The following is a 6,000-nucleotide window of genomic DNA, read 5'->3' as shown; positions in this document are numbered from 1 at the left end:
CTGCAGACACAAGATTCAGTGTTTGAGACAATTGAAGAGAATAATTTGAGCCTCAAACACAAGATTTAACTTCATGGTCCGTGATTTATGATCGTTCAAGATTCAGTACGATTCAGAATGTACTATGTTTCAAAACTTGGTAACTCATAATTTCAAGGATCGAGGAGAATGAATTTCGCATATGAGTACAACCAGTATCGGCGTTCACGGTTTCGAAGCCATAAATCTTTTATTGTATGGGTCTAAATGAAGTGCGAGCCTGACAGTACTGCAAGGTACCTAATATCTTTTCATTTATGATTGATTATTTGCATCGTATACATAATGAGTTGTAAGTAGCCTTTTATAATTCAGTTGCGTGCGGTCTAGTCACCTCGAAATAAATATGTACGTGACTGTAACCGATGAGGGGGTGGATCAAGGACACACTTAATTAAATTTAAGAATGTCAAAATTGTGCATTGTGCTTTATCATGGTTACTTAAAATTTGGCCTTTCGAAATTAGACAGCCAGATAGTGACAAAATACTCGTAATTGAGATTAAGTTCGCCCAATATGAAAGCAAGTAGTAAATTCTATATAGCTGAAAGGATTAATTGTTTCCGTTCGCCGGGTACCTTCCTAATTGACCTTATATTCGTAGATTAAGGTAGTTGTGAAACGTTTACTGGGGCTGACAGTAAGGCCTTAAATTGGTGTCTGTAAACCGCAAACCATTTCATCCTCTAATATCAGTTCGCGTTCCCGCGGTCAAACGGTCCGGAGTACTGTCATATCCGTTCGCTGGTAAGTATACCGAAAATTAAGGGCCCAATCCGCGAGACTCACCCCCGACTTCACACTTACTGGGAACCGTTTGCCGACTAGTGTAATTGAAGCTCCACTGCGATAGTAAAGGTCTCTGGTTCGATTCCGGTTTCGGCCATGGAATTTGTAAATGTATAGTAGGTTGGGTTGGTAGAGCAGCCTTGGGCCCCGGCCAAAAATAAAAAAAATGGTAACACCACGGTAGTCGTGGCAGTCATGTCGTAACACATTCATCAGCATTTCTAAGCTTTGGTCCCGCTTATGGTTGGAACGCTTTTTCTGTGTAGTGTGTAAGTACTACCGCTTTCCTCTCTAGTTTCTCGACCTTTTCAGTTCCTTGGTTGATCTATACGTGCACAAGCCTTTACTTTATGGAAAATCGCATCCTTGGTCATACCAAAAGCACATGCTCAATTCACAATGGGTTGTTTCACAAGATAAATAAGATCCCAGTGGTTGGAAATATAATGAACTTTAACGACTGTTAACGTAAATACAGTAAAAAATGAAAATCTATGCACAATTAGAGGAACCTATTTTCGCGTTTACAAATTTTTAATTTAATTGATTGAAAAATAGCAACGACGCCTTATATGTGATGCACTTGTATGTTGTAAGTCGCGTCGTAACAGATTGTGGAAGGTCGTTGAGTTGTCAGGCATGATTAGGACACACATTTCTATTTTGTTTGCTGCACATTAGTTTGTGGGTTATGAATTAGTGCACACGTGCGAGTTCGGAACAGTTTCACATTTTCAAAACGGAAAAATCGCGTGCTCTACTTTCTCAAATGACTAGACAAAGTGAGTGTAGTGGATGTACATGTGAAGGTTTGGTTTCGCTGACAGATGATGCTTATATCCATTATTAAATGTAAGTGTTTATAATCCTAATACGGGTAAACAACGTTGTTTACTACAAACGTATTACTAATTCCACAAGTAAGACGTCTGATGCGGTTTATGGGGTATATAACAATAAACGAATGAGGAATAAACGCGATGTTTCCCTATCAAGCTGCTATGCAGGGAACTCAATTTCAGAACACTCGATTTTTTTTGTCGTGAGCATTACCGGGTACCCGCATAATTTACTTACCTTTTACAATTTAAAAGATAACCTTAACAAGATAGTTTCAAAAAAACCTTATAGAAGTAGGCGTCTAGTGTAAATTTTAAAATAAATAAAACGTCATTAATTTCAACAGAATGTTACTGGTTACCATAACTACAGTTAGATACCATGATGTAATATAATAATGTCTTATTGAGCAAGTATTTAATGCAATTTCCGTTGAAATATGTGCACCTAATAAGCATAATTGACGCATATTGGTGAATAATTTGCTTGGAAATCTACAAATGGAGCAATCACAACAGTAGCATAGCTGTAGAGTGACTAATTAGGGTAACTTTCCCAAACGAAAATACTTCTATGCAAAAATTTGAGTAACTGTTCCTAACGAGTGACATATCAAATGATAAAATTATAAAACTTGTCCACTAATTCTTTTCATCTAGTTTTGTACCTTTTTTGCATATATTTCCTCTTACTTAATCCAAATGTTCAATTGTACTGTACGTACACATTTTGACACCAAAAACTGTCATCATTAGTAAAAACCTAAATTATGAGGCACTTAACCAGTCTCCCTAAAACACATTATAAATCTCTAAACTTTCATAACATCCAATGCACTTTTTTTCTTGCTTCATCAATGCGGTATACTATCTGTCAATCAATCTTTATTAGACGCCAAATTGGCAAAACTTTTTAAAAAATTTAATTAGAACCAAAATTAGAATGTGATATTTTCTTCTCTTTTATGTAGTACCCCCTCATCCACTTCTCACATCACCCTCCTATTCCAGCATCTCACTCCTGCTTCTCTCTGTTCTCAACACATTGCAATTCCATAGCATGTACCTATTCTATGTCTTCTTCTTCCTCCTCATCACAGATTCTACATTTTCCTTCACCACAAGAATTTGACCTTCGGATCCAGTATTGTCCTTCTCAAGAGGGCCAAAAAGCTGTAATGTTAAAAATCAAAGAGCCATTTAGGAAACTTGAGTAAGCGGCGATACTTTCTTGCGAAAAAAAATGTCAATTTGTTCGGTTGGAGTTGAGTTAGTAGCCCCGTTGGCAGGAAACCTAAAGTCCTGCCACTGGAAGAAGAACAACTAATAGGTATTTCGCCTTTTCGACTTTTGCAATTTCTAATCGGGGTACTGTCATTAATAAAACTACTCGTACAATATTTAGAAGTGCATTATATTTGCACATATTTCGGATCGAGTTTTGGATCAAGGCAAACATTCGAATTGTAGTGAAATCTGGAAACTGCGTACCGTGAAATTGAAAATTCATTAGGACGTCAATAAGTTAAACTTTCTAATTATTTATTGAGCCAGATGCTATTTATATCCGACTATGCACCCAACGTTGCAATAATTATGTGCATAGTATGGGATAGAGTGGTTTCGTTATTAGTAACTGAAATATTAAAACCATCACAGGCGCATACGTTTACAAACGACACTGAACAAATAATTTGCGGTTGCAGTCCTGTAAACGGTAAAAAGGGTAATTTTTGGTGTATTAAATAATCTTCCCCCTCGGGATTAAATATAGATGCAAATAGAGAATATTATATCTTAGAAATGTTGGTATTTTTACATGAAATCTAAACACGCAAATGTAGGAAGCTCATGTAACGGGGCGCTACAGGCAGCCAAAGTTCCCAAAGTGTAATTGCTATTATTTTGATTACACGAAAGTTATAATTAATGTCTGCGGTTTCATAGAATGTAATTTTAACTCGTCGATAATAGTAAAGCTTGAGGTATTTGAACGGGAAACTTTATTAGAGTTTTATCGCCAATCTCCACATTAGTATATGTTCTCAGTTTTCCCCAGATACAATCATTCCTGTCCACAGAGAAGGTATAACTTGCAAGTGTTGTGTTGGTGCTGGCTGCTAATTTATGTGCAGTTTAATGTGGCTCCCTCCTCAGGAATAGCTAGGTAGGTACATTTCCTAAAGGACGTGCAGGGTGGTATCCTTTGAAACTCACTTATTAACAAAGTTCTTGTGATTATTTTAAACAAACCTACATACGTTTAATTTCGTTAAAACCGTTGTTGAAAACAAGGAGCGTAAGAGGAAATGCACATTTCCAGTTATAAATCAATACTAGGCCAAATTTTGGGTAGGCATTTTGGAATTTCGAGTTATTAGCCATGATTTTGGCGTTAAAATTTCGCGTTTTACCACAATATTAAGGAAAGCTTCAATGTGGCTGTCCTATGGGCTTCGTTCCGAGACAGAAATTGGCTTCTTTGTAGTTTGACCGAGTATTCTCAAAATTGTTCTGATACGTGACGTGGTATGTTTGCTTAATTCACCCGTAAGTGTTAAGATGTACTCAAATCAATCATATAATTGACAGCTGATCTCTATCCTCCCTTCTAGTGAATTAACTTGATCAATTCTAAGAACCGTGGATATGCCTCACATCTTTTGTCATTCCTGGAAAATGCAGTATCTGATCTGACACAAGGGTCTGGTTTGAGAGCCGGTTATGCCGTGAATTTAAATGGCACTACGTTGTCCAAAATCCTGCCCAGCTGTCCTGTCCTGCTCAGGACTGTAAAAAAGAAAGGGATTCTTTACAGGGCTTGATTCGGTTGTGCGTAAATCTTCGTAACCTCGTAATCATAGGTTACCATAGGGTTGAGCGCCACCCAGTTTCTTTAAATGTGTACTCTACCCGGTTAGAACGGCAAGGAAGGTACCGAAGAAAGTAACGACAAAACTAACTAAGGAAGTACCCTGGAAAGTACTGATATATTATTCTTTCAAAACAATCAACATCGCTTAAATAGATTTTGTCCCACCAGTACAATATTTTCCCAGAACAAGAAATGTGATGAAGTTCACTTCCCACGTTCCATTCATTCAATCTATTAACAAATGAAAATGAAATGTTCCTTTAAGAGGAGATATTCGGTTAATTACTACTTGTTTTGTTTCCAATGGGTTATTCTAGTTTAGTGGCCCCAATAATTTCGTTACTTATCCACGCCAAAGTGTTGAGATTACAGGTTCATTAAATGTCGGCCTTGCTTTCGTGTAAGCCTCACGACATGGTCGCTTACTGGCATACCGATGTCTTGATAAGATGCTGCGGTCAACGCGTAATTAACGTGGATGTTGCTCGTTTCCATTTCAACGCATTAAAAAACCTCTGAAGGAGAGAAAATATCTTACAATAACTTCCATGGTAGGAGGTTAATCGGACTTGCAATACTGGCCATAAAAAAGGCTGTTTTTTTTTACAAGAATTAGATAAAATTGTACTTATTATCTGGTTTGCGGTATCAACAGAATTGGAAACATGATTTCTTTCTTCCTGTAATATCGGAGACATAAACTGGGAACGGTGCGTCACACTCAGACAATTTAAGATAAGTATACAGTAAAGATTCAATTACAAAATCGGGTAATCCCTATCAAAATTGTTGCTCAGAGCTATTTTTCTTTAATGAACTAGTGGGTAATTAATTAGACTCTTGAGTCATGAAAGTTGATGTAATGATAAATTATTAATCCTGCGTAGCAGGTTTCTCTGCTATTACTTCCACCGATCCACTGCGATAAAAAAGGTTGAAGTAACGAAAAGTTTGTATTGAAAATATCGCGATTCGATGCCGTGTGAAAAAGACGAAGACGCTAGTTCGATTTCCCACAACCGTAAATAGAGTTTACTTATTTATTTGAGGACGAGCAGGTAATAGGTATCTTGTGGGAGATATTATATTTATTAATGTTTCCCTTTATTTCATTATATAAAGTGTCAATGGTTTCGTTCCGATGTAAATGGAAAGTCGACTTTTCATTAAATTAATGTTATACCTCCTCAATAAAAAGACGTCAACCTTTTTTCCGTTCATTACTTTTCAAATTATTTCCGTGAATCACACAGCTAACGATCTCCCGCGATGCAGAAATTACATCGATAATAATACGTTAGCGAAGTTTCATATTTCATTATCTTGTTCCAGTACAACAATTGTACTTCTCGGAGTTAATAGGTGTTGTGTAATTTTTCTATCCGAAAGTTTGGACAGTTCAGTAAATTGATTTAGAGGAAGTGTTTTAGTTCTTCCGTTAATTGTTTAAGGGAGTG

General features: G+C 36.8%; 1 protein-coding gene across 1 annotated transcript in view; it reads left to right on the top strand.

The window, feature by feature from the left end:
- Window positions 1-1,534: 1,534 nt before the first annotated feature.
- The window catches only part of LOC116175374 (sodium-coupled monocarboxylate transporter 2), a 73,400-nt gene continuing 68,934 nt past the window's right edge, over window positions 1,535-6,000 (top strand). Inside the window, exon 1 of the mRNA XM_031493451.1 lies at window positions 1,535-1,681. The gene's annotated coding sequence lies outside the window, so the exon portion shown is untranslated. The remainder of the gene's footprint in view (window positions 1,682-6,000) is intronic.

Source organism: Photinus pyralis, unplaced genomic scaffold (genome assembly GCF_008802855.1).
Source record: "Photinus pyralis isolate 1611_PpyrPB1 unplaced genomic scaffold, Ppyr1.3 Ppyr1.4_LG7, whole genome shotgun sequence".
Classification (NCBI taxonomy): Eukaryota; Metazoa; Arthropoda; class Insecta; order Coleoptera; family Lampyridae; genus Photinus; species Photinus pyralis.
Note: the sequence above shows the minus strand (reverse complement) of the source record. Positions and strands in the feature narration are given on the sequence as shown.